At 43.3% G+C, this 13,974-nt stretch overlaps 8 pseudogenes; all 8 read left to right on the forward strand.

Moving 5' to 3' along the window:
- Positions 1 to 450: 450 nt before the first annotated feature.
- LOC130289554 (U2 spliceosomal RNA) lies at positions 451 to 715 on the forward strand (annotated as a pseudogene).
- A 1,461-nt stretch (positions 716 to 2,176) lies between these two features.
- On the forward strand, positions 2,177 to 2,440 carry LOC130285616 (U2 spliceosomal RNA; annotated as a pseudogene).
- Positions 2,441 to 3,903: 1,463 nt separating this feature from the next.
- Positions 3,904 to 4,171, forward strand: LOC130288520 (U2 spliceosomal RNA; annotated as a pseudogene).
- Positions 4,172 to 5,639: 1,468 nt separating this feature from the next.
- Positions 5,640 to 5,903, forward strand: LOC130289615 (U2 spliceosomal RNA; annotated as a pseudogene).
- A 1,459-nt stretch (positions 5,904 to 7,362) lies between these two features.
- On the forward strand, positions 7,363 to 7,626 carry LOC130290213 (U2 spliceosomal RNA; annotated as a pseudogene).
- Positions 7,627 to 9,110: 1,484 nt separating this feature from the next.
- Positions 9,111 to 9,374, forward strand: LOC130289170 (U2 spliceosomal RNA; annotated as a pseudogene).
- A 1,460-nt stretch (positions 9,375 to 10,834) lies between these two features.
- Positions 10,835 to 11,098, forward strand: LOC130285935 (U2 spliceosomal RNA; annotated as a pseudogene).
- Positions 11,099 to 12,560: 1,462 nt separating this feature from the next.
- LOC130286718 (U2 spliceosomal RNA) lies at positions 12,561 to 12,824 on the forward strand (annotated as a pseudogene).
- The last annotated feature ends 1,150 nt before the right edge of the window (positions 12,825 to 13,974 follow it).

The following is a 13,974-nucleotide window of genomic DNA, read 5'->3' on the forward strand; positions in this document are numbered from 1 at the left end:
TACCAGAGTCCAAAATGATGCAGGTTTATACTGTTAATTTTCAGTTTATCGTTACAGTTGGTGTTATTCCATGTCGGAAGGGACGCAGCTACAGCCAGTGGGGTAACTAGAGACAGGCAGGCAGCTATGTGCAACAAAGGTAGGCGTGTTGTTTTCATATGCAGATCTGAAATATTGTCTTATATGCAAGAGGAGGAGTGATGGGGGTTCAGGCAAAAGCCAGGCTATGGATTGCATTGCTAAATGCTCCATCAGAGTGCAATGGTCGCCTGTCCTTTTTTTAAGTGATGATGTGGGTTTAGCCTGTGCTGTATGTATGTATGGGTGGCTGACTGCCACCCACCCAGAAAGTGTATGGGAGGCTGGTTGGCTGCCAGCCTTCCTTCCATTCCTATGAGTAATGTGAGTGCTCATGAAGGGGACATGGTTGGGTCCACCCCTTTCCCGGTTATCCCCTCTAGGCCTTTTGGCTTAGATCAAGTGTAAAAAAAGAAAGGATCTTACGACAGATCGCATCCTGAGGCACGTTTTTTTTTTGTGTGAATACTTGCACTTGGGTGACTTGTGAGCACATACTGATACATACGTTCCCTATCTGGGGACCATAAATTAAATGGATTTTTGAGAAAGGGAGCTGATTTGGAAGCTTGCTTCTGTCGCCCTATGCATTGACCCGAGGTGGCAGTATCTTTGGGTAGTGAACAGTGCACCACCCCATTCCAGTGTTAAACAAGAAAGATTCTCATTTAATCCTCCGTGGGTGAGAATTTGAGTTTGAGAATTGGAGACCAAAATGATGAGTTGCACTGACTGGTTTATGAACGTCTATTCATTTAGCGTTTTAATGACCATGTTTGCACACTGATTGGTGTAAAAAAATAAAATAAAACTAAATAATAATAATCTAGCACACCTGTGCAGGTTTGACATGACATGACAGGTAGCTGTCTTGTGGGTGGTGCTGAATCCTGTTAAATGACATGAGGGTCTCATGCCTATACACAAGGGTGTGTCATTGCTGCTGCTTGACCATGCATTGGTTTCTGTGGTCAGTGAATGATAAAAACAAAATTTACCATCCATTGATGGATGGGAAATCCGCCATGAGGCATTTGTTTTTAGAAACTGCTGCTCACAACCAATGTTGCAATGGAGTGTCTCCATCTGCTGGTGGTATTGGAAAGGCATTAGTGCTATGACAGGGTCTGAAGAAGAAGAAGAAGAAGACGGAAAAAAAATATATATAAAAAGAAAAAGAGAGAGAGAGAGAGAGACTGACTTAGTGAGCGAGTGAGTGAGAGAGTGAGAGTGAGAGTGAATGAGTGAGTGATTGAGTGAGTGAGTGAGTGAGTGAGTGAGAACAAATGAGTTAAAGCAAGTGAGTGAGAGAGATCGAATGAATGAAAGTCTGAATGACAGAAAGAAAAAAGGATGAAGAAAGAAGCATGAAGAAAAAAAAATGTATATGGAGTTGCTGACATGAGTGCAATCTACAAAGCCGTTGAGGCTGATCCTCATGGGAGGATTATTGCACCAGGACCCTTAGCACTTTTAAAATGCCATTCAATGCCACGGGCTAGATGTAAACTGCAGATGACCATGTTGTGGTAGTTACCATGGATACCCAAGTGATGTGTGAGCTAACACATAGGCCCAACAGATTCCAAGAAGGCCAGAATCACCAGCGGCACCACCATCGATTGTCAGGTCACCCGGATTCAGCAAATACCAGAGTCCAAAATGATGCAGGTTTATACTGTTAATTTTCAGTTTATCGTTACAGTTGGTGTTATTCCATGTCGGAAGGGACGCAGCTACAGCCAGTGGGGTAACTAGAGACAGGCAGGCAGCTATGTGCAACAAAGGTAGGCGTGTTGTTTTCATATGCAGATCTGAAATATTGTCTTATATGCAAGAGGAGGAGTGATGGGGGTTCAGGCAAAAGCCAGGCTATGGATTGCATTGCTAAATGCTCCATCAGAGTGCAATGGTCGCCTGTCCTTTTTTTAAGTGATGATGTGGGTTTAGCCTGTGCTGTATGTATGTATGGGTGGCTGACTGCCACCCACCCAGAAAGTGTATGGGAGGCTGGTTGGCTGCCAGCCTTCCTTCCATTCCTATGAGTAATGTGAGTGCTCATGAAGGGGACATGGTTGGGTCCACCCCTTTCCTGGTTATCCCCTCTAGGCCTTTTGGCTTAGATCAAGTGTAAAAAAAGAAAGGATCTTGCGACAGATCGCATCCTGAGGCAGGTTTTTTTTTGTGTGAATACTTGCACTTGAGTGACTTGTGAGCACATACTGATACATACGTTCCCTATCTGGGGACCATAAATTAAATGGATTTTTGAGAAAGGGAGCTGATTTGGAAGCTTGCTTCTGTCGCCCTATGCATTGACCCGATGTGGCAGTATCTTCGGGTAGTGAACAGTGCACCACCCCATTCCAGTGTTAAACAAGAAAGATTCTCATTTAATCCTCCGTGGGTGAGAATTTGAGTTTGAGAATTGGAGACCAAAATGATGAGTTGCACTGACTGGTTTATGAACGTCTATTCATTTAGCGTTTTAATGACCATGTTTGCACACTGATTGGTGTAAAAAAATAAAATAAAACTAAATAATAATAATCTAGCACACCTGTGCAGGTTTGACATGACATGACAGGTAGCTGTCTTGTGGGTGGTGCTGAATCCTGTTAAATGACATGAGGGTCTCATGCCTATACACAAGGGTGTGTCATTGCTGTTGCTTGACCATGCATTGGTTTCTGTGGTCAGTGAATGATAAAAACAAAATTTACCATCCATTGATGGATGGGAAATCCGCCATGAGGCATTTGTTTTTAGAAACTGCTGCTCACAACCAATGTTGCAATGGAGTGTCTCCATCTGCTGGTGGTATTGGAAAGGCATTAGTGCTATGACAGGGTCTGAAGAAGAAGAAGAAGAAGAAGAAGAAGACGGAAAAAAATATATATAAAAAGAAAAAGAGAGAGAGAGAGAGAGAGACTGACTTAGTGAGCGAGTGAGTGAGAGAGTGAGAGTGAGTGAGAGTGAATGAGTGAGTGAGTGATTGAGTGAGTGAGAACAAATGAGTTAAAGCAAGTGAGTGAGAGAGATCGAATGAATGAAAGTCTGAATGACAGAAAGAAAAAAGGATGAAGAAAGAAGCATGAAGAAAAAAAAATGTATATGGAGTTGCTGACATGAGTGCAATCTACAAAGCCGTTGAGGCTGATCCTCATGGGAGGATTATTGCACCAGGACCCTTAGCACTTTTAAAATGCCATTCAATGCCACGGGCTAGATGTAAACTGCAGATGACCATGTTGTGGTAGTTACCATGGATACCCAAGTGATGTGTGAGCTAACACATAGGCCCAACAGATTCCAAGAAGGCCAGAATCACCAGCGGCACCACCATCGATTGTCAGGTCACCCGGATTCAGCAAATACCAGAGTCCAAAATGATGCAGGTTTATACTGTTAATTTTCAGTTTATCGTTACAGTTGGTGTTATTCCATGTCGGAAGGGACGCAGCTACAGCCAGTGGGGTAACTAGAGACAGGCAGGCAGCTATGTGCAACAAAGGTAGGCGTGTTGTTTTCATATGCAGATCTGAAATATTGTCTTATATGCAAGAGGAGGAGTGATGGGGGTTCAGGCAAAAGCCAGGCTATGGATTGCATTGCTAAATGCTCCATCAGAGTGCAATGGTCGCCTGTCCTTTTTTTAAGTGATGATGTGGGTTTAGCCTGTGCTGTATGTATGTATGGGTGGCTGACTGCCACCCACCCAGAAAGTGTATGGGAGGCTGGTTGGCTGCCAGCCTTCCTTCCATTCCTATGAGTAATGTGAGTGCTCATGAAGGGGACATGGTTGGGTCCACCCCTTTCCCGGTTATCCCCTCTAGGCCTTTTGGCTTAGATCAAGTGTAAAAAAAGCAAGGATCTTGCGACAGATCGCATCCTGAGGCACGTTTTTTTTTTTTTGTGTGAATACTTGCACTTGGGTGACTTGTGAGCACATACTGATACATACGTTCCCTATCTGGGGACCATAAATTAAATGGATTTTTGAGAAAGGGAGCTGATTTGGAAGCTTGCTTCTGTCGCCCTATGCATTGACCCGATGTGGCAGTATCTTCGGGTAGTGAACAGTGCACCACCCCATTCCAGTGTTAAACAAGAAAGATTCTCATTTAATCCTCCGTGGGTGAGAATTTGAGTTTGAGAATTGGAGACCAAAATGATGAGTTGCACTGACTGGTTTATGAACGTCTATTCATTTAGCGTTTTAATGACCATGTTTGCACACTGATTGGTGTAAAAAAATAAAATAAAACTAAATAATAATAATCTAGCACACCTGTGCAGGTTTGACATGACATGACAGGTAGCTGTCTTGTGGGTGGTGCTGAATCCTGTTAAATGACATGAGGGTCTCATGCCTATACACAAGGGTGTGTCTTTGCTGCTGCTTGACCATGCATTGGTTTCTGTGGTCAGTGAATGATAAAAACAAAATTTACCATCCATTGATGGATGGGAAATCCGCCATGAGGCATTTGTTTTTAGAAACTGCTGCTCACAACCAATGTTGCAATGGAGTGTCTCCATCTGCTGGTGGTATTGGAAAGGCATTAGTGCTATGACAGGGTCTGAAGAAGAAGAAGAAGAAGACGGAAAAAAATATATATAAAAAGAAAAAGAGAGAGAGAGAGAGAGACTGACTTAGTGAGCGAGTGAGTGAGAGAGTGAGAGTGAGTGAGAGTGAATGAGTGAGTGAGTGATTGAGTGAGTGAGTGAGTGAGTGAGTGAGAACAAATGAGTTAAAGCAAGTGAGTGAGAGAGATCGAATGAATGAAAGTCTGAATGACAGAAAGAAAAAAGGATGAAGAAAGAAGCATGAAGAAAAAAAAATGTATATGGAGTTGCTGACATGAGTGCAATCTACAAAGCCGTTGAGGCTGATCCTCATGGGAGGATTATTGCACCAGGACCCTTAGCACTTTTAAAATGCCATTCAATGCCACGGGCTAGATGTAAACTGCAGATGACCATGTTGTGGTAGTTACCATGGATACCCAAGTGATGTGTGAGCTAACACATAGGCCCAACAGATTCCAAGAAGGCCAGAATCACCAGCGGCACCACCATCGATTGTCAGGTCACCCGGATTCAGCAAATACCAGAGTCCAAAATGATGCAGGTTTATACTGTTAATTTTCAGTTTATCGTTACAGTTGGTGTTATTCCATGTCGGAAGGGACGCAGCTACAGCCAGTGGGGTAACTAGAGACAGGCAGGCAGCTATGTGCAACAAAGGTAGGCGTGTTGTTTTCATATGCAGATCTGAAATATTGTCTTATATGCAAGAGGAGGAGTGATGGGGGTTCAGGCAAAAGCTAGGCTATGGATTGCATTGCTAAATGCTCCATCAGAGTGCAATGGTCGCCTGTCCTTTTTTTAAGTGATGATGTGGGTTTAGCCTGTGCTGTATGTATGTATGGGTGGCTGACTGCCACCCACCAATAAAGTGTATGGGAGGCTGGTTGGCTGCCAGCCTTCCTTCCATTCCTATGAGTAATGTGAGTGCTCATGAAGGGGACATGGTTGGGTCCACCCCTTTCCCAGTTATCCCCTCTAGGCCTTTTGGCTTAGATCAAGTGTAAAAAAAGAAAGGATCTTGCGACAGATCGCATCCTGAGGCACGTTTTTTTTTGTGTGAATACTTGCACTTGGGTGACTTGTGAGCACATACTGATACATACGTTCCCTATCTGGGGACCATAAATTAAATGGATTTTTGAGAAAGGGAGCTGATTTTGAAGCTTGCTTCTGTCGCCCTATGCATTGACCCAATGTGGCAGTATCTTCGGGTAGTGAACAGTGCACCACCCCATTCCAGTGTTAAACAAGAAAGATTCTCATTTAATCCTCCGTGGGGGAGAATTTGAGTTTGAGAATTGGAGACCAAAATGATGAGTTGCACTGACTGGTTTATGAACGTCTATTCATTTAGCGTTTTAATGATCATGTTTGCACACTGATTGGTGTAAAAAAAATAAAATAAAACTAAATAATAATAATCTAGCACACCTGTGCAGGTTTGACATGACATGACAGGTAGCTGTCTTGTGGGTGGTGCTGAATCCTGTTAAATGACATGAGGGTCTCATGCCTATACACAAGGGTGTGTCATTGCTGTTGCTTGACCATGCATTGGTTTCTGTGGTCAGTGAATGATAAAAACAAAATTTACTATCCTTTGATGGATGGGAAATCCGCCATGAGGCATTTGTTTTTAGAAACTGCTGCTCACAACCAATGTTGCAATGGAGTGTCTCCATCTGCTGGTGGTATTGGAAAGGCATTAGTGCTATGACAGGGTCTGAAGAAGAAGAAGAAGACGGAAAAAAAATATATATAAAAAGAAAAAGAGAGAGAGAGAGAGAGACTGACTTAGTGAGCGAGTGAGTGAGAGAGTGAGAGTGAGTGAGAGTGAATGAGTGAGTGAGTGATTGAGTGAGTGAGTGAGTGAGAACAAATGAGTTAAAGCAAGTGAGTGAGAGAGATCGAATGAATGAAAGTCTGAATGACAGAAAGAAAAAAGGATGAAGAAAGAAGCATGAAGAAAAAAAAATGTATATGGAGTTGCTGACATGAGTGCAATCTACAAAGCCGTTGAGGCTGATCCTCATGGGAGGATTATTGCACCAGGACCCTTAGCACTTTTAAAATGCCATTCAATGCCACGGGCTAGATGTAAACTGCAGATGACCATGTTGTGGTAGTTACCATGGATACCCAAGTGATGTGTGAGCTAACACATAGGCCCAACAGATTCCAAGAAGGCCAGAATCACCAGCGGCACCACCATCGATTGTCAGGTCACCCGGATTCAGCAAATGCCAGAGTCCAAAATGATGCAGGTTTATACTGTTAATTTTCAGTTTATCGTTACAGTTGGTGTTATTCCATGTCGGAAGGGACGCAGCTACAGCCAGTGGGGTAACTAGAGACAGGCAGGCAGCTATGTGCAACAAAGGTAGGCGTGTTGTTTTCATATGCAGATCTGAAATATTGTCTTATATGCAAGAGGAGGAGTGATGGGGGTTCAGGCAAAAGCCAGGCTATGGATTGCATTGCTAAATGCTCCATCAGAGTGCAATGGTCGCCTGTCCTTTTTTTAAGTGATGATGTGGGTTTAGCCTGTGCTGTATGTATGTATGGGTGGCTGACTGCCACCCACCCAGAAAGTGTATGGGAGGCTGGTTGGCTGCCAGCCTTCCTTCCATTCCTATGAGTAATGTGAGTGCTCATGAAGGGGACATGGTTGGGTCCACCCCTTTCCCGGTTATCCCCTCTAGGCCTTTTGGCTTAGATCAAGTGTAAAAAAAGAAAGGATCTTGCGACAGATCGCATCCTGAGACACGTTTTTTTTTGTGTGAATACTTGCACTTGGGTGACTTGTGAGCACATACTGATACATACGTTCCCTATCTGGGGACCATAAATTAAATGGATTTTTGAGAAAGGGAGCTGATTTGGAAGCTTGCTTCTGTCGCCCTATGCATTGACCCGATGTGGCAGTATCTTCGGGTAGTGAACAGTGCACCACCCCATTCCAGTGTTAAACAAGAAAGATTCTCATTTAATCCTCCGTGGGTGAGAATTTGAGTTTGAGAATTGGAGACCAAAATGATGAGTTGCACTGACTGGTTTATGAACGTCTATTCATTTAGCGTTTTAATGACCATGTTTGCACACTGATTGGTGTAAAAAAATAAAATAAAACTAAATAATAATAATCTAGCACACCTGTGCAGGTTTGACATGACATGACAGGTAGCTGTCTTGTGGGTGGTGCTGAATCCTGTTAAATGACATGAGGGTCTCATGCCTATACACAAGGGTGTGTCATTGCTGTTGCTTGACCATGCATTGGTTTCTGTGGTCAGTGAATGATAAAAACAAAATTTACCATCCATTGATGGATGGGAAATCCGCCATGAGGCATTTGTTTTTAGAAACTGCTGCTCACAACCAGTGTTGCAATGGAGTGTCTCCATCTGCTGGTGGTATTGGAAAGGCATTAGTGCTATGACAGGGTCTGAAGAAGAAGAAGAAGAAGAAGAAGAAGAAGAAGAAGACGGAAAAAAATATATATAAAAAGAAAAAGAGAGAGAGAGAGAGAGAGACTGACTTAGTGAGCGAGTGAGTGAGAGAGTGAGAGTGAGTGAGAGTGAATGAGTGAGTGAGTGATTGAGTGAGTGAGTGAGTGAGTGAGAACAAATGAGTTAAAGCAAGTGAGTGAGAGAGATCGAATGAATGAAAGTCTGAATGACAGAAAGAAAAAAGGATGAAGAAAGAAGCATAAAGAAAAAAAAATGTATATGGAGTTGCTGACATGAGTGCAATCTACAAAGCCGTTGAGGCTGATCCTCATGGGAGGATTATTGCACCAGGACCCTTAGCACTTTTAAAATGCCATTCAATGCCACGGGCTAGATGTAAACTGCAGATGACCATGTTGTGGTAGTTACCATGGATACCCAAGTGATGTGTGAGCTAACACATAGGCCCAACAGATTCCAAGAAGGCCAGAATCACCAGCGGCACCACCATCGATTGTCAGGTCACCCGGATTCAGCAAATACCAGAGTCCAAAATGATGCAGGTTTATACTGTTAATTTTCAGTTTATCGTTACAGTTGGTGTTATTCCATGTCGGAAGGGACGCAGCTACAGCCAGTGGGGTAACTAGAGACAGGCAGGCAGCTATGTGCAACAAAGGTAGGCGTGTTGTTTTCATATGCAGATCTGAAATATTGTCTTATATGCAAGAGGAGGAGTGATGGGGGTTCAGGCAAAAGCCAGGCTATGGATTGCATTGCTAAATGCTCCATCAGAGTGCAATGGTCGCCTGTCCTTTTTTTAAGTGATGATGTGGGTTTAGCCTGTGCTGTATGTATGTATGGGTGGCTGACTGCCACCCACCCAGAAAGTGTATGGGAGGCTGGTTGGCTGCCAGCCTTCCTTCCATTCCTATGAGTAATGTGAGTGCTCATGAAGGGGACATGGTTGGGTCCACCCCTTTCCCGGTTATCCCCTCTAGGCCTTTTGGCTTAGATCAAGTGTAAAAAAAGAAAGGATCTTGCGACAGATCGCATCCTGAGACACGTTTTTTTTTGTGTGAATACTTGCACTTGGGTGACTTGTGAGCACATACTGATACATACGTTCTCTATCTGGGGACCATAAATTAAATGGATTTTTGAGAAAGGGAGCTGATTTGGAAGCTTGCTTCTGTCGCCCTATGCATTGACCCGATGTGGCAGTATCTTCGGGTAGTGAACAGTGCACCACCCCATTCCAGTGTTAAACAAGAAAGATTCTCATTTAATCCTCCGTGGGTGAGAATTTGAGTTTGAGAATTGGAGACCAAAATGATGAGTTGCACTGACTGGTTTATGAACGTCTATTCATTTAGCGTTTTAATGACCATGTTTGCACACTGATTGGTGTAAAAAAATAAAATAAAACTAAATAATAATAATCTAGCACACCTGTGCAGGTTTGACATGACATGACAGGTAGCTGTCTTGTGGGTGGTGCTGAATCCTGTTAAATGACATGAGGGTCTCATGCCTATACACAAGGGTGTGTCATTGCTGTTGCTTGACCATGCATTGGTTTCTGTGGTCAGTGAATGATAAAAACAAAATTTACCATCCATTGATTGATGGGAAATCCGCCATGAGGCATTTGTTTTTAGAAACTGCTGCTCACAACCAATGTTGCAATGGAGTGTCTCCATCTGCTGGTGGTATTGGAAAGGCATTAGTGCTATGACAGGGTCTGAAGAAGAAGAAGAAGAAGAAGAAGACGGAAAAAAATATATATAAAAAGAAAAAGAGAGAGAGAGAGACTGACTTAGTGAGCGAGTGAGTGAGAGAGTGAGTGAGAGTGAATGAGTGAGTGAGTGATTGAGTGAGTGAGTGAGTGAGTGAGAACAAATGAGTTAAAGCAAGTGAGTGAGAGAGATCGAATGAATGAAAGTCTGAATGACAGAAATAAAAAAGGATGAAGAAAGAAGCATGAAGAAAAAAAAATTTATATGGAGTTGCTGACATGAGTGCAATCTACAAAGCCGTTGAGGCTGATCCTCATGGGAGGATTATTGCACCAGGACCCTTAGCACTTTTAAAATGCCATTCAATGCCACGGGCTAGATGTAAACTGCAGATGACCATGTTGTGGTAGTTACCATGGATACCCAAGTGATGTGTGAGCTAACACATAGGCCCAACAGATTCCAAGAAGGCCAGAATCACCAGCGGCACCACCATCGATTGTCAGGTCACCCGGATTCAGCAAATACCAGAGTCCAAAATGATGCAGGTTTATACTGTTAATTTTCAGTTTATCGTTACAGTTGGTGTTATTCCATGTCGGAAGGGACGCAGCTACAGCCAGTGGGGTAACTAGAGACAGGCAGGCAGCTATGTGCAACAAAGGTAGGCGTGTTGTTTTCATATGCAGATCTGAAATATTGTCTTATATGCAAGAGGAGGAGTGATGGGGGTTCAGGCAAAAGCCAGGCTATGGATTGCATTGCTAAATGCTCCATCAGAGTGCAATGGTCGCCTGTCCTTTTTTTAAGTGATGATGTGGGTTTAGCCTGTGCTGTATGTATGTATGGGTGGCTGACTGCCACCCACCCAGAAAGTGTATGGGAGGCTGGTTGGCTGCCAGCCTTCCTTCCATTCCTATGAGTAATGTGAGTGCTCATGAAGGGGACATGGTTGGGTCCACCCCTTGCCCGGTTATCCCCTCTAGGCCTTTTGGCTTAGATCAAGTGTAAAATAAGAAAGGATCTTGCGACAGATCGCATCCTGAGGCACGTTTTTTTTTGTGTGAATACTTGCACTTGGGTGACTTGTGAGCACATACTGATACATACGTTCCCTATCTGGGGACCATAAATTAAATGGATTTTTGAGAAAGGGAGCTGATTTGGAAGCTTGCTTCTGTCGCCCTATGCATTGACCCGATGTGGCAGTATCTTCGGGTAGTGAACAGTGCACCACCCCATTCCAGTGTTAAACAAGAAAGATTCTCATTTAATCCTCCGTGGGTGAGAATTTGAGTTTGAGAATTGGAGACCAAAATGATGAGTTGCACTGACTGGTTTATGAACGTCTATTCATTTAGCGTTTTAATGACCATGTTTGCACACTGATTGGTGTAAAAAAATAAAATAAAACTAAATAATAATAATCTAGCACACCTGTGCAGGTTTGACATGACATGACAGGTAGCTGTCTTGTGGGTGGTGCTGAATCCTGTTAAATGACATGAGGGTCTCATGCCTATACACAAGGGTGTGTCATTGCTGTTGCTTGACCATGCATTGGTTTCTGTGGTCAGTGAATGATAAAAACAAAATTTACCATCCATTGATGGATGGGAAATCCGCCATGAGGCATTTGTTTTTAGAAACTGCTGCTCACAACCAATGTTGCAATGGAGTGTCTCCATCTGCTGGTGGTATTGGAAAGGCATTAGTGCTATGACAGGGTCTGAAGAAGAAGAAGAAGAAGAAGAAGACGGAAAAAAATATATATAAAAAGAAAAAGAGAGAGAGAGAGACTGACTTAGTGAGCGAGTGAGTGAGAGAGTGAGAGTGAGTGAGAGTGAATGAGTGAGTGAGTGATTGAGTGAGTGAGTGAGTGAGAACAAATGAGTTAAAGCAAGTGAGTGAGAGAGATCGAATGAATGAAAGTCTGAATGACAGAAAGAAAAAAGGATGAAGAAAGAAGCATGAAGAAAAAAAAATGTATATGGAGTTGCTGACATGAGTGCAATCTACAAAGCCGTTGAGGCTGATCCTCATGGGAGGATTATTGCACCAGGACCCTTAGCACTTTTAAAATGCCATTCAATGCCACGGGCTAGATGTAAACTGCAGATGACCATGTTGTGGTAGTTACCATGGATACCCAAGTGATGTGTGAGCTAACACATAGGCCCAACAGATTCCAAGAAGGCCAGAATCACCAGCGGCACCACCATCGATTGTCAGGTCACCCGGATTCAGCAAATACCAGAGTCCAAAATGATGCAGGTTTATACTGTTAATTTTCAGTTTATCGTTACAGTTGGTGTTATTCCATGTCGGAAGGGACGTAGCTACAGCCAGTGGGGTAACTAGAGACAGGCAGGCAGCTATGTGCAACAAAGGTAGGCGTGTTGTTTTCATATGCAGATCTGAAATATTGTCTTATATGCAAGAGGAGGAGTGATGGGGGTTCAGGCAAAAGCCAGGCTATGGATTGCATTGCTAAATGCTCCATCAGAGTGCAATGGTCGCCTGTCCTTTTTTTAAGTGATGATGTGGGTTTAGCCTGTGCTGTATGTATGTATGGGTGGCTGACTGCCACCCACCCAGAAAGTGTATGGGAGGCTGGTTGGCTGCCAGCCTTCCTTCCATTCCTATGAGTAATGTGAGTGCTCATGAAGGGGACATGGTTGGGTCCACCCCTTTCCCGGTTATCCCCTCTAGGCCTTTTGGCTTAGATCAAGTGTAAAAAAAGAAAGGATCTTGCGACAGATCGCATCCTGAGGCACGTTTTTTTTTGTGTGAATACTTGCACTTGGGTGACTTGTGAGCACATACTGATACATACGTTCCCTATCTGGGGACCATAAATTAAATGGATTTTTGAGAAAGGGAGCTGATTTGGAAGCTTGCTTCTGTCGCCCTATGCATTGACCCGATGTGGCAGTATCTTCGGGTAGTGAACAGTGCACCACCCCATTCCAGTGTTAAACAAGAAAGATTCTCATTTAATCCTCCGTGGGTGAGAATTTGAGTTTGAGAATTGGAGACCAAAATGATGAGTTGCACTGACTGGTTTATGAACGTCTATTCATTTAGCGTTTTAATGACCATGTTTGCACACTGATTGGTGTAAAAAAATAAAATAAAACTAAATAATAATAATCTAGCACACCTGTGCAGGTTTGACATGACATGACAGGTAGCTGTCTTGTGGGTGGTGCTGAATCCTGTTAAATGACATGAGGGTCTCATGCCTATACACAAGGGTGTGTCATTGCTGTTGCTTGACCATGCATTGGTTTCTGTGGTCAGTGAATGATAAAAACAAAATTTACCATCCATTGATGGATGGGAAATCCGCCATGAGGCATTTGTTTTTAGAAACTGCTGCTCACAACCAATGTTGCAATGGAGTGTCTCCATCTGCTGGTGGTATTGGAAAGGCATTAGTGCTATGACAGGGTCTGAAGAAGAAGAAGAAGAAGACGGAAAAAAATATATATAAAAAGAAAAAGAGAGAGAGAGAGAGAGACTGACTTAGTGAGCGAGTGAGTGAGAGAGTGAGAGTGAGTGAGAGTGAATGAGTGAGTGAGTGATTGAGTGAGTGAGTGAGTGAGAACAAATGAGTTAAAGCAAGTGAGTGAGAGAGATCGAATGAATGAAAGTCTGAATGACAGAAAGAAAAAAGGATGAAGAAAGAAGCATGAAGAAAAAAAAATGTATATGGAGTTGCTGACATGAGTGCAATCTACAAAGCCGTTGAGGCTGATCCTCATGGGAGGATTATTGCACCAGGACCCTTAGCACTTTTAAAATGCCATTCAATGCCACGGGCTAGATGTAAACTGCAGATGACCATGTTGTGGTAGTTACCATGGATACCCAAGTGATGTGTGAGCTAACACATAGGCCCAACAGATTCCAAGAAGGCCAGAATCACCAGCGGCACCACCATCGATTGTCAGGTCACCCGGATTCAGCAAATACCAGAGTCCAAAATGATGCAGGTTTATACTGTTAATTTTCAGTTTATCGTTACAGTTGGTGTTATTCCATGTCGGAAGGGACGCAGCTACAGCCAGTGGGGTAACTAGAGACAGGCAGGCAGCTATGTGCAACAAAGG

Source organism: Hyla sarda, chromosome 8 (assembly GCF_029499605.1).
Source record: "Hyla sarda isolate aHylSar1 chromosome 8, aHylSar1.hap1, whole genome shotgun sequence".
NCBI lineage: Eukaryota > Metazoa > Chordata > Amphibia > Anura > Hylidae > Hyla > Hyla sarda.